The sequence below is a fragment of the Dipodomys ordii genome, unplaced genomic scaffold (genome assembly GCF_000151885.1).
Source record: "Dipodomys ordii isolate 6190 unplaced genomic scaffold, Dord_2.0 Scaffold94, whole genome shotgun sequence".
NCBI lineage: Eukaryota > Metazoa > Chordata > Mammalia > Rodentia > Heteromyidae > Dipodomys > Dipodomys ordii.
Genome location: NW_012267310.1, coordinates 1,023,913 through 1,049,613, shown reverse-complemented (window position 1 = coordinate 1,049,613; position 25,701 = coordinate 1,023,913). Strand labels below are relative to the sequence as shown.

General features: G+C 42.4%; 1 protein-coding gene across 1 annotated transcript in view; it reads left to right on the top strand.

Moving 5' to 3' along the window:
- The first annotated feature begins 13,503 nt into the window (after positions 1 to 13,503).
- Positions 13,504 to 25,701, top strand: part of Map7d2 (MAP7 domain containing 2) — an 80,403-nt gene continuing 68,205 nt past the window's right edge. The window contains exon 1 of the mRNA XM_013026457.1: positions 13,504 to 13,573. The gene's annotated coding sequence lies outside the window, so the exon portion shown is untranslated. The remainder of the gene's footprint in view (positions 13,574 to 25,701) is intronic.

Genomic DNA, 25,701 nt, shown 5'->3' with positions numbered 1-25,701 from the left:
CTCTATTCCGGCATTTTGTTGGTTAATGGGGCTGGCTTTGAACCTCCATCTTACAGGTCTCAGCCTCCTGAGGAGGGAGGATTCCGAACAGGAGTCACCAGTGCCAATCCCAGTTTGCATTGTTATGATCTTTTTTATTCAATGCAGAGCTTAGTAAGTATCCCAGGGTCGTGATATAAATACCTTTTAAAATACCTATTTTCATCCTTTGACATCTGACAAGTAAGAACCTAGAAATCCACCCACCAGAACTGAGCCTTTTTGCCACAGTGGACCTTGAGAATAAAACATTGGAAACACTTATGAAAGTAATGCCTCTGAACATCACATTTATAATAACAATAAAATATTTTTTTAAACATTGGAAAGAGGAATGAGAGAAAGAGGGAGCAGCTAATACTAAGTAAAAGGAAAGAAATGTACATATAGTCCAATTTGTAAAAAAAATAGTTTTATTGTTAAAGGTCAGACTTCATAAGCAATGTAGATTAAGATGATGACTGTCATTGTGAAGATTAAAAAGTGTGTGTGACTTTAAAAGGATAAATTAAAAAAAAACATTAGAAAGAGGTGGTTGTGAGTTTGCATTTGTTGAAAAGTTAAAGAATTTAGATGTTCTATTATACTAATAAGAGGTGAGGTGGGGCTGTATGATTGGCTCTTCAGTTTATCTTGTATTTTAATTTATTTAAAGACACGGGAAATCTTTGCTTAAGTTTTTTTTTTTTTTTAATTTTTGCCAGTCGTGGGTCCTGAACTCTAGGCCTGGGCCCTGTCCCTCAGCTCTTCAGCTCAAGGCAAGCACTCTACCACTTGAGCCACATTGCCACTTCTGGCTTTTTCTGCTTATGTGGTGCTGAAGAATCAAACCCAGGGACTCATGCATGTAAGGGAAGCACTCTACCACTGAGCCACCTTCTGAGCCCCCTGCTTAAGTTACTTTTTTTGTGACAGGGTCTTCCTTTGTAGCCATAGCCTAGGCTGGAAGACTTTAAGCTGGTCCCAGCTAAGGGGGATTTTTGTTATAAGAATCATTTAATATACTACATGATAATAATGATAGTTTAAAGCTATTTTCCTATATTTGAAATTAGAAATAATGGAAATGTTATGTGAAAGTTTCAAGTGTTAAACTTATTTGTACATTAATATTAGTGTTGTAAAACTGAAATGCTCAATTTCGCTGCCAGGTTGGTATCATTGTGCATTCTTTTGTGGCTGATTGGGCCAGGTACTTAGCAAATGTCATCTTCAAAAAAAAAATCTTGATTCTTGAGTCTTATTATAATCTAGTCTTGGGCTCAGTGGTAGAGTGCTTGCTAGCATGCAAGAAGCCCTAGATTTAATTCCTAGCACTGCAGAAAAAAAAGTGTGTGTGTATATGTGTGTGCATGTGATATTTCATAAAACCATGTGTCAAGGCTTTACTATTTTAGAATTCTTTCTTAATTAACTTGGGTTTCTAGAGGATCAACCATTGTTCCTCAGTGATTACTGAATGATGAGGGGGAGGGAGGGAGCTGTAGAAGACAGAAAGGTCTGAGACTCTGTGGCAATACCCTGTCATGTTAGTTGGCATATTTGGGAGATATAAGTGGATAAATGCTTTTCCTGGGAGCTGTTATAAAAGATAGCAAGGGAATGATTTTGGTTGATTCCTCGAGCAACAGGTTTCTCCAGCATTGAAATCCTATGCTTTTTCCTCATTATCTACCACCAGCAATGCTTTCTTTCATGCCTTTTACTTACTCCTGGGATAGAAATAATGTACTATTCTTTATAGTGTTTATGATGTGTGCATTTCTTTCCAGATTTCTTCAATGATCCACTGATGATTTAAAAGTATATGATTGGACCAGGTGCCAGTGGCTCATACCTGTAATCCTAGCTACTCAGAAGGCTCAGACTTGGCAGATCATGGTTCAAAGCCAGCTCCAGAAGAAAGGTCCTCAGGATTCTATCTCCAATTAAGCACCCAAAAGCCAGGCTGGAGATGTGGCTCAAGTGGTAGAGGTCCAAATGAGCAAGCAAGCTGATCAAGCTCAAGGCCCTAAGTTCAAATTTTGGTACTGACAAAAATTAAATTATATTAAGCTAAATTAAAAAAATCTTGCTGGGCTTGAAGGTATGGCTCAGGGTTCTTGAGCTTCAATCCTATTACCACCTAAAATGTGTTTTTTTTAATCTACATATATTTATGTAGTTTCAGAAGTTTCTTTTACCATTGAATTCAAGTTTTATTCCATTATGATATATGAGGATACAGGAAATTATTTCAAATTTTTTCTCTGTTAAGATGTGTGTGTGGGGGGGTATGGGTGTGCATGCATGTGCATGCTGGTCTTGGGTCTTGAACTCAGGCCTGGGCTCTGTTCCTGAGATTTTGTGCTCAAGGCTAGCACTCTACGATTTGAGCCACAGCCCCACTTCCAGTTTTTGATGATTAATTGGAGATAAGAGTCTCAAGAACTTTGCTGCCTGAGCTGGTTTTGAACCGTGATCCTCAGATGTCAGCCTTCTGAATAAAGAAGATTATAGGCATGAGCCATAGGCACCTGGCAAGATTTACTTGTATGGATTAAAATATGATCTGTTTTGCAGAAAGTTCAATGTACTGCTAAGAAGAATGTGTATTCTGCTGCTGTTGGATAAAATAAATACTCTAGATGTCTGTGAAGTCCCTTTGGTCAATGGCACTGTATAATTCTGAGATATTTTTATTGATTATTTCTGTCTGCTTGGGTCTAAGAAGCACATGTTCAGCTTGTGGGTGCACATTTATATCTAATGTCCCTAAAGAGTGATCAAAACAAGCTAAGTAAGAGCACGAGGCCCTGAGTTCTCGCCCCAGTATCAGCATAGAAGAAAAAAGAATAACCAGCACAAAAAGGGCTGGAAGCATGATTAATCAGTAGAGCACCTGCCTAGCAAGCCTGAGGCCCTGAGTTCAAACTCTAGTACCACCAAAACAACATCAACAACCAAACCAGATTATCAGGAGAAAAATCACATTTAATTACATGTGCCTGCACAGGAGTCTTCAAAATAGGCGACCTGAAAAATAAAAGATTCAGGTGATTGAAGTTTAAATAAATTCCTGAGCTACAGAAAGGAATAGAGGCTTGGGACTTGTGGCATGGTGTGGGGGGGGAGTGCAGAATTTATAGGAGGGTGAGGAGAGGAAACAAGGTGAATAAAGTTTGGCTTGTTATGCAAATAAAATGTCAGGTAAGAAAAGTTGTCTCAAGCAGCCCACTTCTTGATATACATACTCTAATCAATATAAATTTCATATATATGTACATTTCTTCCACAGAATGACAGTTTTCAGAGTTTCTCCTGCCGTTTCAATTTCCCAGAATAATGAGTGTAAAATATGCCAAACACATCTATTTTGGAGTGGCATATTCTGGTTTCCTACCATATTTTGAGGTGGTCTGCCTGAGCCCCAACACTTGTCATTTCTACTGATGAGCATGCACTATTACTAAGCTACACCCCCCCCCCAGTGCTGTCATTTCGACTTCTGACCTTCTTCCTCTACCTTCCACAAGGGTTACAGAGGTTTTTGTCTTTCTTGTGGTAGTTTGAATTTAGGGCATTGTATCTTGGGGAGTCAGCCTCCAGCCCCTCCCTTTTTTTGGTTATTTTGAGATAGGATCTCACTTTTTGCCTGGGGCTCTTGCCTAGACCATCATCCTTCTATTTTATGTTTCCTGTTAAAGCTAGGATGGCAAGTTTGCACCACCATATCTCAGCTTCTTTTGTTAGATGGAGTCTCATGAACTTTTTTTCCCCTAAACTGGCCTAAAACCTTTATCACCCTGATCTCAGTCTCCCACTGAGCAGGGGTGACTGGGTCTTACCACCACCCCAAAAGTTGGTTGAGAAAAGAGTGTTGAGGATTTTTGTTTTGCCTGAGCTGGTCTCAAATTGTGATCCTCCCAATCTCAGCCTCCTGAGGATTACAGGCTTGAGGCATCATACCAGGTTTGTAGGGATTAGATTTTTTTTTCTTTTTTAAAGAACAGTTCAGTTGGGCACTGTTGATTTACACACCTTAAATCCTAGCTACTCAGGGGCTGAGATCTGCAGATGAAGGTTTGAAGCCAGCCCTCCAAGAAAAGTCAGAAAAGTTGTAACACTCATCGAATTAGTCATCAGAAAGCCCCTAAATTTAAGCCCCAGTTCAGGCATGCACAAATAAACATCTTCTGCAGGGAATACATTAATTGAATAACAAAACAGTTTACAAGGTTGATTTGGGTAAGGTAAAAAATAGGGATGGGCTGGGAATGTGGCTTAGTGGTAGAGTGCTTGCCTAGCATGCATGGGTTCGATTCCCCAGCACCACATACCAGAAAAAGCCATTAGTAGTTCAGTGGCTCAAGTGGTCGAACACTAGCCTTGAGCAAAAAGCTCAGGGACAGTGCCCTGGCTCTGAGTTCAAGCCCTGAGTTCAAGGACTGGGGGAAAAAATAGGGATGGATTTTGGGGAGACTTTGGTAAAGTGGGCTTTGCTGGGAGGATTTAATGAGATATAGTGCCTGGTGATATGATAGATAATACTGCCTAGTTTGCTGGAGGGCATTTGTGAATTGGGTTAGCCTTGGATTTGAAAACTTCCCTTGGCCCTCTCCTCTAGCCTGTTAGGAAAAGCGAGAAGAAGAGGAGGTAATTGTGGGGACATACCCTTGGGACATTGAGCCTCAGGGAGGGATTGTTTGCTGGGTTCTACAGATCTAAGGTGGCCCCAAGGAAAATGGTGCTTATTGGCTCCGCATCTGAGGCTCGGGGCGGACTGGGCCTCTGGATTCCCCCCGCAGTGCTTCTGAGGTCAGTTTGTGCCAATCCTGACCTACTTTTCTGTTGGGAAGTATTTGTTTTCTTCTTGCTTAGGAACTTTCTTCCTTGTTATTTTTTTCTTTTTATTATCTTTAGGTAGTTCTACAAAGGACTTGCCATTTAACAAAGCAGTTTATGAACACAATGCATCTTGATCACCTCCTTCAACATTCTCACCCATGCCTCTCCTACATACCCCTTCCCTCTTCTTAATTTTGTGGCTATACATTGGATTCTTGTCTGAATTTGCCCCCACCTCCATTCTCCTCTCTTTATTAACTTTTTTTTTGGTCGGTCATGGGGCTTGAACTCTGGGCCTGGGCACTGTCCCTCAGCTCTTCAGCTCAAGGCGATTGCTCTACCACTTGATCCACAGGGCTACTTCTGGTATTCTGGTGGTTTATTGGAGATAAGAGTCTCAAGGACTTTTCCTGCCCAGGCTGGCTTTGACCCGTGATCCTCATATCTCAGCCTCCTGAGTAGCTAGGATTACAGGTGTAGGCCATCTGCTCCAGGCTCTTAGTATTGTTTTTATACTCACTTGAGAAATGTTTCAGGGCTGGGAATGTGGCTTAGTGGTAAATTGCTTGCCTAGCATTCATGAAGCCCTGGGTTCAATTCCTCAGTACCATATAAACAGAAAAAGCTGGAAGTGGTGCTGTGGCTCAAGTGGTAGTGCTAGCCTTGAGCAAAAGAAGCTCAGGGACAGTGCCCAGGCCCTGAGTTCAAGCCCCAAGACTGGCAAAAAAAAGTTTCAGTTATTTATCACTCTAAAAAATTACTCTACAACCTATTTTTCACAGTTTTTCTGAGTTGAGCAGGTCTTCACTTCCACTTGGACTGCCACAGCACTTAACTGGATACTTAGCAGGGGTCAAAATGTCCAAGATGGCTTCTTAATTCCCAGGTGTGTAAACATTGTCCAGTGTGTTGGAATATCTAACAGCCTGGTGCACAGCTATGCTTCAGGAGTGAGGGAACACAGTTCCTAGTTTGTTTGTTTTTTTTCTGTTTTGTTTTTTGGTGGTTGTGGGGCTTGAATTCAGGGCTTTGGCTCTGTCCCTGAGCTGTTTCTGCCCACGGCTAATGCTCTACCACTTTGAGCCACAGCTCCACTTCTGGTTTTCGGGTAGTTAATTGGAGATAAGAGTAATACTTTAAAAAATATTGTTATTATAAAGGTGATATACAGAGGGGTTACAGTTACATACATCAGGTAGAGTACATTTCTTTTTTTATTTCTTTTTTTATTATTATCTTTAAGTAGTTGTACAAAGAAGTTCCCATTCTACACAACAGTATATGAATACAAAGTGTCTGACAACATTGTCACCCATCTCTCCTAACCCATCCCTTCTCTCATTTTTTTTCTTTAATTGGGATTAGGTGATTACATAAATTTCACATATTTCACACTCTTGTTGAAGTGATACTTTGGTAAAGTCACACACACATTTTAACCTTCACAAGGCAAATTGTCATTATCGTGGCCTATACAGTTTATGAATTCTATGAGATCTGACAATACAAGTTTTTTTTCACATCAGGTGATGTTTACATTTCTTTCCTTTTGCTTAGTGTAGGCTGCTCCGTCTTATTCTGATCCTCCTCCTGGCTTCCCTCCGTTGTTGCGTGCATATTAGAGTACATTTCTTTTGGGGCAGTGTCATTCCTTCCCTCACTCTCTGCCTGTTTTTCCCTCCCATCTCCACCCACAACTTGCATAGTTCACTTTCAACACTGTGTCCAGTGAGTACCAGACTATCATTTTGCTACATTCAGTGATCAAAGTGAGTCCTAACTAAGGTCAGCACAGATGCAAGGGAAGAGGAAGTAGATTCCAGCTCCTGATATGAGGAGTAGCACATACACCAACTGCAAAAACTTACTGGTAAAGAGTTAATGGTCTTTTTTTTTCAGTATCTTCTGCACTGGATAAGTAAATGGAAATTAAGAAGGACCACGTAACTTGTTCATGGGCACACGGTAAATGGCAAATTAGGCTTTACTCCAAGTGGGCTTCCCACTAGAGTTGAAGTTGTTTTGTATGTACATGTCGGTTCTGGGGCTTGAACTCTGGGCCTGGGCAATGTCCCTGCACTTTTCTGCTCAAGGCTAGTGCTCTACAACTTGAGCTACAGCTCCACTTCTGACTTTTTTGGTAGTTCATTGGAGATAAGAGTCCCACATACTTTCCTGCCCAGGCTGGCCTTGAACCATGATCTTAGTGAAACACTACTATTGATCAAGCATGACATGAAGCTGTGGTTAGTGAGTTCAGCTTGGGTTTCTTCTGCATAGATGAGGCTCATGGAAATGGAGAGGCGTACTGTACAGTCAGGCAGAACAGACCTGTATCCCCAGGCTCTTGAAGAAAAAAAGCTACTTCAAACTTCCCTTGCATGGGCAAGGGGAGTGTCTGCAACTAGAACTACTGGAGTCTTCCCACAGGGGACGTGGCAGACTGGAAATGAGGTAGGCTTAACTTCATGGCAATTGTTAAGCTGATCTTGAGAGAAAACATGGTATTAAAAAAAAAAAACTATGATACTATGACTACGAGAGACTAGAATCCTAGTAACCAGGTCTGATCTACAGGTCCTTTGTTGGAGTCCTGTTGAAGAATCTATCGTGCTGAGTTGAGATGTCCTGGGATCAGTATGGCTTAATCTGGTCATCTCCCCTCAGGGCTGGTGTCATACCTTTCTGGTGCCTTGTTACCTAAGCTGCCTGCTAATTCTGATCTGCTGATGTTGACAGATACTCTAATTGGGGACCACACCATTGGGCAATGCCAGTGTATGGGGGGCTGGTTTTGCCACCTTTGTTTTTTGTTTTTTTTTTGGGTCCGGTCGTGGGGCCTGAACTCTGGGCCTGGGCGCTGTCCCTCAGCTCTTCAGCTCAAGACTAGCGTTCTACCACTTGAGCCACAGCGCCACGTCCAGCTTTTTTCTTTTTGCTTATGTGGTGCTGGGGAATTGAACCCAGGGCCTCATGCATGCTAGGCAAGTGCTCTACCACTGAGCCACCTTCCCAGCCCCTTGCCACCTTTGTTTTAAAGTTTAGTTAGCCAACATGGTTAGGAATGGTCTTGCTAGGCAAGGTCAGTTACCAAGAATCCACTTCAGGACCTTCAGGACCGATCCCTGACAGACCAGGTTGTCCCTGGAACAATTAGTCTTCATCTTGAGATGGTGAATTCTTGAGTCTCAGAGTCCAGGTTGCTGTGGCAGACATAGTGTACCAACTTGCTTCTCCGTTCCATTTTTCTACTCCTGTAGCCATTTTTTTCTTTTCTCACTCTCTTTCCACATTATTTGTTTGTTTGTTTGTTTGTCAGTCCTGGGGCTTGAACTCAGGGCCTGGGCACTGTCCCTGAGCTTCTTTTCACTCAAGGCTAGGACTCTACCACTTGAGCCACAGCACCACTGGCCTTTTCTCTGTATGTGGTGCTGAGGAATCGAACCCAGGGCTTCATGCATGCTAGGCAAGCACTCTAACACTAAGCCATATTCCTAGCTCTCCATATTATTTATTTCGGCTGTATTTTCTATCAACAGCTTTAATCCCTTCCAAAAGGGTGGGAACATATGTGCATACCTGAAATTAATAAATGCAGGGCATGGCATGCCCTTGCAGCTGGAGTCTTTTCTCCAGGCGCCTGAAGCCCTCATCAAGCAGTGCTATATCCCGGTTTCAAAATAATGCTCTCAAAATAATGCTCTCACATGTGCCATTATCTTGAAATCACCATTAGAACCTTAAACTGGGGAAACCAATGCTTGCTTTATTTATTTATTTATTTATTCATTTATTTAGTCAGTAGTGGGGCCTGAACTCTGGGCCTGGGCGCTGTCCCTCAGCTCTTCAGCTTAAGGGAAGGGCTCTACCACTTGATCCACAGCACCACTTCTGATTTTCTGGTGGTTTATTGGAGATAAGAGTCTTGTACACTTTCCTGCCCAGGCTGGCTTTGAACTGTGATCCTCAGCTCTCAGCCTCCTGAGTAGCTAGGATTACAGGTTTGAGCCACCATGCCCAGCTGTGCTCGTTTTTAAAACAACCTGCACCTCAGCACTTAGCAATGCATTTTTAGTATTGCACTGAAAGAGGGAGCAACAGCATTGTGCAGTGTGCTAGTGTCTCCTCTTAGTGGGTTTTGATATTTTTCTTCCTTATTAACTATATGTGCTCAGTTTACCTGGGCAGTATTCATTGGTGACAATTGGTGGTGAAATATGATATTCCTCTGTGGAAGTGTTCCTTTGGTAATTTTCCCCCAGAAGAGGTAAGTGTTAAGAACAAAATTTAACAGTGATTACTTTCATCAACTAGATAACAAATATTATTTAAGCAAGTTTAGTTTTGTCTTCAGACCAAAGCTTTAAAAAAAACTTTGTAATTCTAATTATACTTTTCTTAATGCGAAATGTGTTCCTGTTCTTTTTCCCCCTCCTCACCCACTTAAATTTCCACTTCACTTGATTTTATGTTCACCAGTCATGAGTTTTTATTTCCCAAAGAATAATGGCTTCTTATTTATGGTCCATTAATTTCTACATGTCCCTAATCTTCTGGGTGAAGTTAACTATTTTTATAGAAAAACAAGGGAAAGAAATGAACTGTGTTACTCTGCCTTGCTCAGCTTTAATTTCTCTTAGTTGTCTTTTATTTGGTTTCTCTTCGTTTCAGCTGAAGAGCCTGATGAGATTCAGGGGCTTCTACTGAAGAATGTCAAATATCCTTTGGGGTACCTAATTTTATTCCTTAAAAGTTGAAGGATTCAGGCTGGGAAGGTGGCTCAGTGGTAGAGTGCTTGCCTTGCATGCATGAAGCCCTGGGTTCGATTCCTCAGCACCACATAAGCAGAAAAAGCCAGAAGTGGCACTGTGGCTCAAGTGGTAGAGCACTAGCCTTGAGCTGAAGAGCTGAGGGACAGCACCCAGGCCCAGAGTTTAAGGCCCAAGACCAGCAAAAAAAAAAAAAAAAAGTTAAAGGATTCTTTCTTCTCTGGCAGGTAAAGATAAGTTTAGAGTGATAGTTACTTATAATCAATTCAAGCCGACTAGAACCATAAGATACAGTGTGCTGTCCAGTAGAATACTCCATGAATATCGATATGTTCTAGTTCAAAACTGTTGGGAGCCACTGGCTTCATGTGACTATGGAGAATGGACAAACTGAAATTTACTTGTGTGAATGTTTTGTGTGCTGGTCCTGGGGCTTGAACCGAGGTCTTAGGTACTGTCCTTGAGCTTTTATGCTCAAAACTAGTGCTGTCCTACTTGAGCCACAGCTCCACCTGGCTTTCTGATGATTAATTGGAGATAAGAGTCTCATGGACTTTCCTACCTGGGCTGGCTTTGAATCATCATCCTCAGATCTCAGCTTCGTGAATAGCTAGAATTGCAAGCATGACCTACCAGCACCTGACTTTGTAACTTTTTAAATTAAAAAACAACAATATTTTTAGCCAGGTTCTGGTGGCTCACACCTGTAATCCTAGCTACTCAGGAGGCTGAGATCTGAAGATCGTGGTTCAAAGCCAGCCTGGGCAAGAAGTCCATGAGACTCTTATCTCCAATTAACCGCCTGAAAACGGCAAGTGGTGCTGTGGCTCAAAAGTGGTAGAGCACTACTAGCCTTGAGCAAAAGAGCTCAAGAACAGCCTTCAGGCCCTGAGTTCAAGTTTCAGGAAAGGCACACCCACACACAAAAGAATCTTGAGGTGCTGGGTGCCGGTGGCTCACGCCTGTAATCCTAGCTACTCAAGAGGCTGATATCTAAGGATTGTGGTTCAAAGCTAGCATGAGCAGGAACATCTATGAGACTCCTATCTCCAATAAACCACTGAAAACCGGAAGTGGTAGAGTGCTTACCTTGAGCTGAAGAGCTGAGGGACAGCACCCAGGCCCAGAGTTCAAGCCCCATGACCGACAAAAAAAAAAAAAAAAGAATTTTGAGGTGAATTGTAGGGAGAAATTTTCCAGCAAAAGTTTGGCAAGTTTAATTGGCAGGAATCTGGACTATGAGAACCCCATCAGCGTGGCTCTGTGGCTCAAGTGGTAGAGCGCTAGCCTTGAGCTGAAGAGCTGAGGGACAGCGCCCAGGCCCAGAGTTCAAGCCCCACGACCGACCAAAAAAAAAAAAAAGACCCATCAGGGGACATGAGGTTGGTGAGGGCATTTGGGAGCATGACACAGCATAGCTGAATTAATCTGTTCTCTAGGATGTGCTCACTAAAGTGGATAAGTTTCAGCTCTTGTTCCAGCTTGCTCCTCACAGTCTGGCCTCGGGCATTGGCCCTGAGAATGCAGCGGCTTGTCTGTAAATCAAAGAGTGCAGTGGCTGATCTTCCTGGTGCTTTCCAGCTCTGAGGTTGCAGCCCCGTAAACAGAAACATATGCCTGCTCTTTCCTTTTCCTGGTGGGATCAAAAGCCATGTAGTTTGAAGGTCTTCGACCCCCATTACAGCCAAGCTGAGGGCTCTGCTTTCTTTCTAGCCCATGCCTTAGGTCAGACCCTGGCATCTTGGACCTGTCCAGCATGTCCCTTTCACGCGCCATCACGCCACTCTTGCTGTTAGCTCCTCTGATGTCTCTCGTGCACTTCCTACAGTATACAGTCTAAGTTTCTTTCTTTTCTTTTTTTTTTGGTTTTATTGTCCAGTCCTGAGGCTTGAACTTGGGGTCTGGGCACTGTCCCTGAGCTTCTTTTGCTCAAGGCTAGCACTCAACCACTTGAGCCACAGCACTACTTTGAGCTTTTTTGTGAATGTGGTACTGAGGAATTGAACCCAGGGCTTTATGCATGCTAGGCAAGTACTCTACCACTGAGCCACCTTCCCAGCCAGAATGTGATAAGTATTTTATGACACACTCATGTAACTAAGGAATTAAACATTAGATCAAGAAATTAAACATTTCTACTACCCAGAAAGCTCTCTCTTGCTATCTCCTACTTATTACTCTCTGAAGGTAGCCACTGTTCTCACTTTTTTTCCTAGAGATTGGCTTTGCTTGTCTTTAAACTTTATCAAATAGATTAATGTAGTGTATACTTTTTATTATGCTTATATTATATACATATAAAAACAAAATCTGTTTACCATAAAAGCTACATTTGCATAATACTTTTAAGTATATATTTCAGTGGCATCAGTAGCATTCTTATGGTTGTGCTACTGCATCACTATCCATTTCCAGAACTTTCTCATCAAATGTGTTCTTTGCCCACTCTTATGTCTGTAAGATAAATACCTGCTGTTACAGGTGCAGATGGTTCATTTGTTTTTCTGTCTTCATAGCATTATATTGTGAGCTGATATCAAAATTTATTCTATCTATATTCTCTTGCTGATGGGAAGTTAGATTATTCCCCCCTACCCCGCCCAAAACTGCTATGAACACGATGCTTGTATATGAATTTTGGTGCCTATGCAAACACATTCTATCGGATATATACCTAGAAGTAAAATTTCCTGGTCATAAGTATGTGTTTGTCTTTAGCAGATTTTGTCAAACCATTTTACCACATGGCTCATATTCATTTACTTTTGCTGCTATGACAAATTACCACAAATTTAGTGGCTTACAGCAAATAAATTATCTTTTGAGTCTGGATATTATAAGTCCTAAAATGAGGTCCACAGAGGCTTTCTGAACGCTGTAGGCAAGAATCTGTTTCCTGCACTCCTTGGCTTATGGCCCTTCCTTCATTTTTCAGGGCAACTATATAACATCTTTGATTCTCTGTCTCCAGTATCTGCTTTGATTGCTACATATCTTCATTCTGACTCCAATTCTTCTACCTCCCTTGTGATAACATGGGGCTTCCCTGCCCCCCAAATCCCAAGAGCCTTATTTCCATCTGCAAAGCCTTTTTCCACATAATAGAATAATTCATAGGTTCTAGGGACCAGAAGAATATCTCTGGGAAGATCTTAGTCTGTCACCACATGACTGAGGCATTTTGTGTTTCCCAGAGAGAGGTCTAATTCTTCTACATTTTTGTCTGCACTGGTATTGTCAGAGTTATTTGTTTCTTTTTTTTCCCATTTTTCTTTTTTCTTTTTTGGTTGGTTGTGGAGCCTGAACTCTGAGCCTAGGCGCTGTCCCTCAGCTCTTCAGCTCAAGGCTAGTGCTCTACCACTTGAGCCACAGAGCCACTTCCAGTTTTTTCTGCTAATGTGGTGCTGAAGAATTGAACCCAGGGCCTCATGCATGCAAGGCAAGCACTCTACCACTGAGCCACCTTCCCAGCCCCACTGAACACTTCTTCATGAGACCAAGTATATATAGTGTCTGATTTGTAAATACTCTTTGAATGCTTAGAACTTAACAGAGGGCATTCTTCAGCAGAGTGGGGAAGCAGAGCTGAAGATGTAAATGAAAGCCCAGCATCTGGATCTCAGGTAGGGTTTCCCCACGATCAAAATAGGACCAGAGCAAAAAACCTGACTTGTAGCTTCTGCATGCTTGTTGGCTTTCTCAAGGTAGTTAATCTGTAAGTGAGTAATATCCTCAAAGAAGACTTAGGCCTCAACTCCTGAGGGTGTTGGTTGGAAATGACTTCATTATGTATGTAAATGAGAGGAAAATACAGTTCCGGCAGGCTTCTGGAGAGCCTGATCACAAACCTCTTACTGGGACACAGGTTTTCCTTCTTCTAGAACTGGGCTATGTAGCACCTTGCTGCCACTTCATTTTGCAAAAGGAAAGACTTGAAGGTGAGTACCATTTTCTGCATTTCAGGAAGTAGATTTAAACCTGCCTTGGAGACTTGAGGCCACAGTGGGCAAGGAAAGTGAAACCAGAATGGAAATAAATTTCCCCTGGACACAAGATGGTGGATGCAGATGTCTTGCCACTAGAGAGAAAATAAGAAGTTTGGATTGGCAGAAGGAGAAAGGCAGACAGGATGGTGACTTCTTAATGGAAGCAGTCACTTTCTGTGTTCTGTCTCCCTCCTTCCTCTGCTTTGCTGCGTACACCTGCCCATAGTCTTATCTTTTTCCAGGCGGCTGGTTTATTGGCAGTGTTTGTGCAGCTGGGTGTTACTTTGACCCTCTAGAGTGTGGTGTGTGCGGGAAACTACAAGTGTGGCAGAGGACTTCATTCTGCCTTGACAAGGAAACTCAGTCTTCTACCAAAAACCTGCCTGTAGATACTTGGATCAAAAGGGAATGGGTCTTTGGAGAAAAATATTATCTCATAGTATTCCATCTGTGCCAGGCTTAACTGGCTTCTGTTTCAAGACAGACTCTCTGTGACAATTTTATTTATTTGAATAATTACAAATACGAGTCACAGGTTGATTTGAAACAAGGGAGCACATGGGGAGGAGGGCTTGAGTCCTCATGGTCATGTGTCTATGGAATCCAGGTGACTTCTTAGATGTCCATTCCTTCCTGTTGTACCTCAGTTATGGAGATTAAGTGGATTCATTCATGTTCAGTCTCTTGGTTGCATTAGTTATATTTCTAATGCTCAGTAGCCCATGTAGCCAGAGGCTATTGTACCGGGCAGTGCAGATATAGACCATCCTCATCCTTGCAGCATTTTAGGACACCGTGTACTCTAGGGGATTGTCTTACACTTGTAAGGCTTCTGCATGCTGGTCCTGGGGCTTGAACTCAGGCCCTGGGCACTGTCCCACTGTCCCTGAGCTTTTTTGCTCAAGACTAGTGCACTGCCACTGGAGCCACAGCTCCACTTGTGGTTTTTGTCTGGCTAATTGGAGATAAGAGTCTTGACACTTTCCTGCCTGAACTGGTTTCAGAGTTTGACCCTCAAATCTCAATTTCCTGAGTGGCTAGGATTATAGGCATGAGCCACCAGTGCCCTGCCACTTGTAGGTCTCTTAATAGAGGAAAACATAGATGTATATTCATAGTGCATTTAGTTTGAAACTTCTAAGTACCTACTTGAGTGTTCAACTTTAGAAAATTTCGGCCTTCTTACATTTGTAATACAACAAAGGAATTTATTTTCTGAAGTCTTTAGTATTATAGAGAAGTTTAACATTCTTATGTAAGGATAGCTTATTTCTCTAAAAAAGGATTAAAACTTTGTCTTTTTTTCTTCTTTTTTTTTGGTTGGTCCTGAACTCTAGGTGGGGCCTGAACTCTAGGCCTGGGTGCTGGCCCTGAACTAGCTCAAGGCTAGTGCTCTAGCACTTAAGCCACAGCACTACTTCCAGCCTCTTCTGCTTATGTGGTGCTGAGGAATTGAACCCAGGGCCTCCTGAATACAAGGCAATCACTCTACCACTGAGCCACCTTCCCATCCTTTAGCCTTTCTTTCTAAAGGTTTGATCACTTTAGTCCAAATGGCTTGACTATAACTGTAGAAAACAAAACAGAATCAGTGCTATGCATAGATATTGGAACTACACTGAGCACAAGAGAACTTTCTTTTTTTGTTGGTCCTGGGGCTTGAACTCTGGGCCTGGATGCTGTCCCTCAGCTCTTCAGCTCAAGGTGAGCTGAAGCGCCACTTCCGGTTTTCTAGTAGTTTATTGGAGATAAGAGTCTCACGGACATTCCTGCCCGGGCTGGCTTTGAACCTCAATCCTCAGATCTCAGCCTCTAGAGTAGCTTCGATTACTGGGCGTGAGCCACCAGCACTAGGCTGCACAAGAGAATTTAAGAGAAATAGGTTTTATTCTTAAAATGCAGATCCAAAGTGATAACATCTAACTGTTTTGAAAAGTAATGCTTGGGCTGCAGAATTCTTTCCACCTTAGAATAAGAGCTTTTAGTGCCACACCCTGCCTTTTAGCTACATAAAGAATGAAAAGGTTCTTTAAATCTGAAATTTCCATGGCTAAGGAAGAAACTAGCAAAACTTTTTTTTACATTTTTTTTATTGTGAAAATTCCGTACAGAGGGGTTACAATTACATGGGCAAGATTTTGAGTACATTTCTATCAAGCATTGTTGCCTCCTTTGTTTCCCCTTCCCATCCCTTCCCATCTCCCCACCCCACCCTTCCCTCTCCTGCCAAAATTGTAAAGTTCCTTTTTTCGACTTAAGGACTAGTACATCTCATTGTTGCAATGGGTCCACCTGTATCCCTATTTAAACGATTTGTTTTTTCCCTAACCCCAAGATAAGTATTCAAATGTTTTTTCTTTCACGTGATTGTTTCTAACATATTTATAAGATATTTCTTTGTTGCTTTGTATGTCCCTCCCCCACAGTACAACCCCTGCGACTTTTAAGTTTGAAAGGCTTTTATGGTTCCCATTTAGTTCAGGTGTATACAATGGAAGGATTTTAGGGTTTTTTTTGTTTTGTTTTGGGGGGATTTTTTTGGGAGTCAGTTTTGGTGCTTGAACTCAGGGCCTGGGTGCTGTCCCGAGCTCTTTTGCTCAAGCAATTTACCACTTGGAACCACAGTGCCACTTCCAGTTTTCTGGTGGTTAGTGAAGATAAGAGTCTCATGGATTTTCCTGCCTGGGCTGGCTTTGAATCTGGATCTTCAGATCTCAGCCTCCTGAGTAGTTTGGATTACAAGTGAGAGGGCCTGGGCGCTGTCCCTCGGCTCTTCAGCTCAAGGCTAGCGCTCTACCACTTGAACCACAGCACCACTTCCAGCTTTTTCTGTTTATGTGGCACTGAGGAACTGACCCTAGGGCTCTCATGCATGCGAGGCAAGCGCTCTACCACTGAGCCACCTTCCCAGCCCCTCTGATTTCTTTTATTCCTTCTTTATTGTGATTATATATAACATAAACTTTATCATTTTGCCTATTTAAATGTATAGCTCAATGATATTAAGTACTTCTTCCATGTTGTATAAAGAATAGAAACTCCAGTGCCCGTGGCTCACAGCTGGGCTCCTAACTAGTCAGGAGGCTAAGATGTGAAATTAAGGTTCGAAGGCAGCCTGGGCAGAACTGTCTTGAGACTTATCTCTAATTAACCAGAAAAAAATCTAGAAGTGGAGCTTTGGCCCAAGTGGTAGAGTTCTATCCTTGAACAACAACAAAAAAAGCTAAAGGGCAGCACCCAGGCCCTGAGTTCAAGCCCTTATTTTGGCACAAAAAATTATTATTGAGATATAATTCGTGTAAAAAATTACGTTCTTGGATGGGAAGGTGGCTCAGTGGTAGAGTGCTTGCCTAGCATGCATGAGGCCCTGGGTTCGATTCCTCAGTACCACATACACAGAAAAGGCCAGTGGTGCTGTGGCTCAAGTGGTAGAGTCCTAGCCTTGAGTGAAAAGAAGCTCAGGGACAGTACCCAGGCCCTGAGTTCAAGCTCCAGGACTGACAAAAAAATTGACAAAGGAGAATATAAGGTCCTACATTCAAGACCAAGTACCTGCACAAAAAGAAAAATAAATTATATGTACTTATAATGCTTGAAATGCTTCACATTCTTGGACAAAATATGTTGCCCACCATGAGGCTTTTAGGCCTGCACTTTAGAAAGGCTCCCTTGCTACCTGACATATTTTCAGCTACTCACGAGGCCTTCCTTCTTTTATGGAACGGGATATTGAAGCATCTCACAAATGGGTCAGACTCTCCAGCAATGTTCTGGAAGCCTGGCTCAGTCCTGTTTCTTTCTGTTCCTTTTCTAGTTCTGATCCCAAATTCTGCAGCTGCTTGTATTTTCAATTTTGGGTTTTGTTGTTTGTTTTTTGTTTTTGTTTTGCAATGAATGTCTTAAATGTTTGATTTTCAGATTGCTTTCCTCAGGAACACAGAATAAACCTCATTCTCTTCTTTCTATGTGTCACTCATAAATACCAGGGTGCTGTTTTTTGCTTGTTGTTTTTTTTTTCTGTTGGTTGTGGGGCTTGAACTCAGGTCCTGGGTGTTGTCCCTCAACACTTTTTGCTCTACCACTTTGAGCCACAGCTCCAATGCTGACTTTTTTTGGTGGTTAATTGAGGATAAGAGTCTCACACACTTTCATGCCCAGGCTAGTTTTGAATCACAATCCTCAGATCTCAGCCTCCAGATTAGTTAGGATTATAGGCATGAGCCACTGAGGCTCTGTGGTTTTAACATTTTATTTAATAAAATATTAAACAAATTACTAAATAAATCATCTTATTATAATTTTATTTAATAAAGTATTTTAATATTTAATTGTGGCCTTAATATTTTGTGTTTTAAGCATCTTTTTCCTGCTAGTCCTGGGGCTTGAACTGAGGGTCTTGTCACTGTCTCTGAGCTCTTTCCACTCAAGTCCAGCACTGTAGGAACCACAGATCCACTTTCAGCATTTTGCTGGGTAATTGGAAGTTAAGAGTGTCACAGACTATCCTGCCCAGGCTGGACTCCGTCTTCGCATCTCAGCCTCCTCAGTAGCTAAGATTATAGACATGAGCCATGAACCAGGAGCTAGGAGCACTGGCATTTGGCTCAAAGGTTGGTTTGTTTTGTTTTTCTGTTTTTTTTTAAACCATATTCAGAGTTGTACAACCATCATCATAAACAATCCCAGAACATTTTCATCACCCTGAAAAGACAATCTATATTTAGTCATTAGTAGTCATTCTCTGTTTTCCTTTTCCCTCATCCCTCAGCCCCAGGCAAGCCAACCACTAATCTACTGCATCATGATGGATACAAATTTTGGCCAGTCTTACTTCCTTGTTTAATTTTTCTCCTCCAGATGACAATATAAACCACCATTCTTCCTTCCTTGTCTTTTGTGTGTGTGTCTGCATGCTGGTCCTGGAGCTTGAACTCAGGGCCTCGGTGCTGTCCCTGAGCTCTTTTGCTCAAGGTTAACGCTCTACCATTTGAGTCACATCTCCACTTCTAGCTTTTGGGTGGTTAATTAGAGATAAGAGTCTCTCGGACTTACCTGCCCGGGCTGAGTTTGAACCTCAACCTTCAGATCCTCAGCCTCAGCAATTAGAATAACAGGCATGAGCCACCAATGTCTGGCTAAATTCTTCTTGAATAGTTCCCAGAACTGGATTGAATGGATGGATGTGGCACAGCTACAAGAATGACTACATAGGAATGACTACATAGGCTGGGTGAGCTATGGAATGCTCTCATAGTCAACCTGCTTTCATTCTGCCTCTATAAGTCTGGCTTTCTTTTCCCTGGCTGGTCTGCAGATGCTGCAGAGCTAAGCCAGTAAGAGAAAGGCTGGCTGCAGGCTTCTCTGTGATCGGTGGCATTGCCTAGTAACTGATGAACTGAGATTGCAGCCTGTGGCTTCTATGAGTTTGTGCCAGGACACAAATCAAATGTCTACCTTCTAAATGTAATGCTATCCATTGTGTAAATGTATCCTCCACTAATAGAAATAATATTTAATCATCAAATTTCAGTTTCAGAATCTGCAAATATCTCTAGTATGGTGCACACTGTTAGTGGCTTTGAAAAACTGTTTGATTCAATATAATTTTTTGTTTGTTTTTGTAGCCAGATAGCCTTAGTTTGAGTCTCCATTCTTCTATTTTCACTGCTTATGTGACCTTGACCCAAGCTTTTTCACCTCTTAAGAAACCCCCATGCTGGGTGCTGGTGGCTCACGCCTGTAATCCTAGCTACTCAGGAGGCTGAGATCTGAGGATCGCGGTTCAAAGCCAGCCCGCGCAGGAGAGACCGTGAGACTCCTATCTCCAATAAACCACCAGGAAACTGGAAGTGGCGCTGTAGCTCAAGTGGTAGAGCGCTCGCCTTGAGCTGAAGAGCTGAGGGACAGCGCCCAGGCCCAGAGTTCAAGCCCCACGACCGACAAAAAAAAAAAAAAAAAGAAACCCCCATTACTTCCTCTGTGAAAGGGAGAGTAATAAATCAGACTTCATGGATTTCCTGTGATTTAAATAAGGTAATATGTGGAAAGCATTTGACACAGTACCTGGAGCAGAGGAAAAGCTCAATAATTACTAATTGTTATGAAGAGGTGATATCTTACTGTACCTGCTGTATACAAGGCACCAGGTAAGGTTTTGTTTATGTTATAATCATGCTAGGGACTGGGTAGTATAACATTAGGAAACATGGACTTGACAACATCTACAATTTGTTTGCCTTTTTATTTGCCAGTCCTGAGACTTGTAAACTCGGCCTGGTCACCATCACTGAGCTTCTTTTGCTCAAGGCTAGCACTCTACCACTTGAGCCACAGCACCACTTCCAGCTTTTTCTGTTTATGTGGTATTGGGGAATCAAACCCGGGCTTCATGATGCTAGGCAAGCACTCTACCACTGAGCCACATTCCCAGCTCTTGTTTGCCTTCTTATAACTACAAATTAACTGAATAAATTTTCATGGAAAAAATGTTGATTAAAGACATCGATGCAGGAAATATTTGGCTAAGCTTAGGTTCTTACTAGGAATTGTAGATACTGTAATTTCTTGTGGATGAATTAAAATATTTTTATCATTTAATATTGGCCACTGATAACTTTGAGGCAAACCATCTTACTAATTATTTAGAGAAAAGAGTCTCTCCCAGTTGTGGTTTGAAGCTAGCCGAGGCACAAAAGGCCCTGTGTTTAAGCCTTGCAACCAATACAAAACAAAACAAAACCATGGAAAAAACCTTACCTTTAGAGTCGCGAGTAGATTGCTTATGTATTTTAGGACATATCCTCGATGTTTGTGATTTAAGTTTGTAGAAGGGTAAAATTATTTTCAAATTTTTCCTCAGAAGTACTTACTCGTATCTGAATTACTATAATTTCTTTCCTGGGCTGGGAATGTGGCTTAGTGGTAGAGTGCTTGCCTAGCATGCATGAAGCCCTGGGTTTGATTCCTCAGTACCACATACACAGAAAAAACCAGAAGTGGCGCTGTGGCTCAAATGGTAGAGCGCTAGCTTTTAGCAAAAGGAGCTCAGAGGCAGTGCCCAGGCTCTGAGTTCAAGCTCCAGGACTGGCCAAAAAAATCCTTTCCTTTGATTTTCCCCTAACTACCTCTATTCAGACACCTAACTGCTTGTTTGTTTTTAGTGCCAGTCTTGGGTGCTGTCCCTAATCAATCTTGCTCAAGGTTGATTGGTGTTCTACCACTGGAACAACAGCTTCACTTCTGGATTTTTGGTGGTTTAGAGATAAAAGTCTCCCAGATTGGGGCTGGGAAGGTGGCTTAGTGGTAGAATGCTTGCCTTGCATGCATGAGGCCCTGGGTTCGATTCCTCAGCACCACATAAGCAGAAAAAGCTGAAAGTGGTGCTGTGGCTCAAGTGGTAGAGCACTAGCCTTGAGCTGAAGAGCTGAGGGACAGCGCCCAGGCCCAGAGTTCTGGCCCCATGACCGACAAAAAAAAAAAAATAGTCTCGCAGACTTTCCTGCCTGGGCTGCCTTTAACTGCGATCCTCAGATCTCAGCCTCCTGAGTAGCACCTAGTTCAGATACCTACACAGTATTTGTATAGCATCCACCTCTCCATGTTAAAATTCGCCTTTAACATTTACATTCTCCTAAACTCTTGTCTGGATTACCCATTCACTATGTAACTGAGATGTATGAGTCACTGTTTTCTTGGGGCCCATGGAAGAACCGGATTGAATATAGTATTGACCTCCAGTTTGAAGGGCAGGGGAAGGAAAAGAAAGTATAAGGAGGGGACCATGGGAAGGACTAGGCTGTACGTCAGTTTTCTCCTGTATTTGAAATGCCTTTAGCTTTTACTTGGTCTCTGCGGACACTTTTCTGCACAGAATCTAGTTCTTAGAGTGGATTGGACCGAATAGCTTCCTTGCCCTGAATAATGACCATCTGAAGAAAAACATGAGAATAGAATATAAACATATATAGTAAATATGTATATATGCTATAGATAGTATATATACTAATATAGTATTTGCTCTTTATCTTTGTTTCTTAGATTTGGTGACCATTTTGGCTTATATATGGTATGTATAGAACTATCATTCCCTGGCCCTAGCAGAGAACTCCAATTTTGAAATAGTAGGGAAAAAAAAAGATTGATAACTGTGCTCGTGGAAAGCACTCTGTGCTGTATTGAATGAGCAAAACCTTGTGTTACCTTGGAAACACAGACATCCTTCCTGTTACTATAAAAAGGACACAGTCACTGCAGTTGTAAGACAATCGACATTTTACCAATTCTTTATGGTAAAAACATACCCAAAGGGAAATGTTATATTTTTTAATAACTTTGATCAAATGTGTAAGACTTCCTTTAGTGCTGATCAAATCAAGTAAACTCAATTTTCAAGTGCTTATGGGTTTTTACCGGAATAAAAGCTTTTTCCATCCATCTTTTCTTCTCCTTTTCTCCTGTGGGCAGGATATTTGTTGTAAGACACAAAGTTACTGGTTTTCATCTGCAGAGTATATATGATTAAGGGTTGAATTTGTACTAATGTCCTCAAGAGGGGCCTTTTTTTTGGCCCAATGGGGCCGGTGAATGCAGATGTATGTCTTTGACCTTGGAGTCTCCTGTTGAAACAGTGGTCTTCTGGCTCCCAATCCATTGCATATTCCCACGATGATTTCCTACTTTTATCCAGGAGATGGCGCTAGGCATGTTTGTGTTATAGAGATTGCTATAAATCCCTTACCGCTACTAATGATGCACTTAGCCACAGTCATTCCAGGGGAACAAATTATATGCAGTGACGCTAGCAGACACCTTAACAAGCTTCTTGAGTATGGTGTGTTCACATGTATACCTTCCGGGAGGGTGGAGGAGGTAGGGCACAGATCTCGAGGGCAAAGGGGTGAAAAAGTGCAGCAGTGGAGCCCACTGGACATTGATGAAAGTGAACTATACAACACGTGGGTGGAGATGGGTGGGAAGGATTGGGAGAGAGTGAGGGAAGAGAAGACATTGTACGAAAAGAAATGTACTCATTATCTGACTCAGATATTTGTAATCCCTCTCTACATCACCTCTATAGTAATAATAGATTGCACTCATGGATGAAATTGCCACTTTTTTTTAAAGCTACCTAAATACGAACCTTGTTTATTCTCTTTCTAATACTCTAGCCTTTCTGCCAACTACAGTATATTAATGTGGCAGAAATCAAAGTCTCTACACTGTAAACGTTTTTCTGTCTTGTGATTGAAGAGCAGATCCACAGAAACAACTCTGCGATGATCAGAGTACACAGAAAGGAAGGTGTTGGGAAAGGGGGAGAGATGATGTGTAGCTACCGCCATGGACAATGGTAGGCTAACAGGCTCAGTAGCAGCCCTGCTTTTAACGATTAGATTTTACTTACGAATAGCAAATGATGCTGGAAAGAAAGAGTATACTGTGCACATTGGCTTCTTTTGGAATTCTGTCTATTTGTATTTTATCGCTTGTAGTTACGCAACTATCCCAGTGAATCCTGCCTTCTGCAGGAGAGGCCAGGAATTATGTATGCTTTCACACTGTGGTGTAAAATAGATACCTTATCAGTTGAGTTTAACTTTTTAAACTTGTGTCATCTTTCGCTGTTTTAGCTTTGTTGTTGTTGTTGTTGGGCACAGGTCTTGAACTCAGGTCCTGGGCTCTGTCCCTAAGCTTTTTCACTCAACCACTCTGAACTTTTTCACTCTACCACTTTGAACGAACAGCACATCTTGTACTTTTCTGGTGGAGATTGGAGATTCTTTCCTGCCTGGGCTGGCTTTGAGCTCAGCCGCCTGAGTAGCTAGGGTTACAGGTGTGAGCCACTGGCACCTGGAACTTTTTTTTTTAGCTTTTGTTCATCTCACCTTCTAAGGGAATTATCAGCTTGACAGATCAAGTTTTAGGATGGAAACTATGACCTACTGGGAAGTTGTGGGGGCTGTCCTGGGGGAATTTATGGGGTTCTTGGAAAGACTGAGGCTCAGAGGCCAGGGAGCATCTGTCACAACTTGTCTGGGCTGTTTTCATATAGTATCAGGGGAAGGGATCCATCCCTGAGAATCAAGCCGTATGTTCCCGATTTACAGAAGAGGAACTTGAATAATGGGATGTTATAGTATTCTCACAAAGTCCCTTGACCTAGGATACAGTAGGGCCATATGAGTGGAGCCAAAAGGGCTTCTTTTTTGGTTGTGAGGTTTGAACTCAGGGCCTGGCACTGAGCCTGAACTCTTTTGCTCAAGGCTAGCACTCTACCACATGGAGCCACAGCACTGCTTCTGGTTTTTGAGTGGTTAATTGGAGATAAGAGTCTTACAGGGATTTTTCTGCTTGGGCTGGCTTTGAACCATGATCCTTAGATTTCAGCCTCCTGAATAGCTAGGATTATAGGCATGAGCCACTGGTCCCTGGCAGAGCTATGGGGTTTTCTTTTCTTTTTCCTTTTCCTTTTTGTTTTTGCCAGTCCTGGGCCTTGAAGTCTGGTCCTGGGCACTGTCCCTGAGCTTCTTTTGCTAAAGGCTAGCACTCTACCACTTGAGCCACAGCACCACTTCCAGCTGTTTCTTTATATGTGGTAGGTACTGAGGAATTGAACCCTGGGCTTCATGCATGTGAAGCAAGTACTCTACCACTAAGTAACATTCCCAGCCCAGCTAAGGTTCTCTACCCGCCCACCCCCTGCCCCATTGTTTTTCTTTGGCAGTACTGTAGTTTGAACTCAAAACCTCCTGCTTGCTAGGCAAGTACTCTACTACTACTTGAGCCACATACCCCCATTTCACATGAATGGGGGTGCAGTCAACAGAGACAGCTTTCTTGGTGGCTCTGAGAAAATCAGAAGAGGAAGGAACTGTAACTGGAAAGTCAGCTTAGTTAATCAACCTCAGTTCTTGAATGTGGTAAGAGAAGAATTCAGGCAAGACATTGGGACACAGTGAAAGTGTTAGGAAAGTTCATGTGGAAAATATATACACTTCCATGATTCTGAAAGCATGTCATCTCAAGGGTGAGACTTACAAAGATTTTTACCCAGGCACATATTTTACTAAAGTGTGAGGGGCTTAGAGCTTTATTTAAGTCCTCAGGACCAGCTCCTGGGCAGTCACTGTCCCAAGGGTGGCAGACTTTCACTGAATTGTGTTTGACCTCCACGTATGGGCTAGCCTAGGTAGGTAAGCTAAAGACCTTTTGTTTTAGAAGCTATTCTTTGACCCACCTTAGGCTGGAAAGAAGCCTGTCATCAATCTTTAAGTGAGTGCAGTGCTCAAAAAGTCCATCTTGTAATATTCCAGGCCTTTGATGGGCCTCTAGGCTGGTTGAAAAGCTTTATTACAATCTTCTCAGAGACCTTCTGATCCCATCCTCCATTTTTGTTTCCCTTTACATTTCTCTGTTGCTTGTAACCAGATACTATATATCGCCAACTGTACTTTATTTTTTATTTTTGTTGGTCGTGGGGCTTGAACTCTAGACCTGGGAACTGTCCCTGCGCTCTTCAGCTCAAGGCGAGTGCTCTACTACTTGAGCCACCAGTTCCACTTCTGGTTTTCTGATGGTTCATTGGAGATAGTCTCACAGACTTTCCTGCCTGGGCTGGCTTTGAACTACGATCTTGAGATCTCAACCTCCTGAAGGAGCTAGAATTACAGGCATGAACCACCAGTGCCCAGCAGATTATTATTTTTTAGCAGATTATTATTTTTAGCAGATTATTATTTTTTTGGGGGTCCAGTTGTGGGGCCTGAACTCTGGGCCTGGGCGCTGTCCCTCAGCTCTTCAGCTCAAGGCTAGCGCTTTACCATTAGAGCCACAGCGCCACTTCTGGCTTTTTTCTTTTGCTTATGTGGTACTGAGGAATCGAACCCAGGGCCTCTTGCATACAAGGCAAGCGCTCTACCACTGAGCCAACTTCCCAGCCGCTAGCAGACTATTTTTTAATTCACTTGTTCAATTAAGTTTTGTTTTTTTTTTTTACCAGTCCTGGGGCTTGAACTCAGGGCCTGGGCACTGTCCCTGAGCTTCTTTTGCTCAAGGCTAGCACTCTACCACTTGAGCCACAG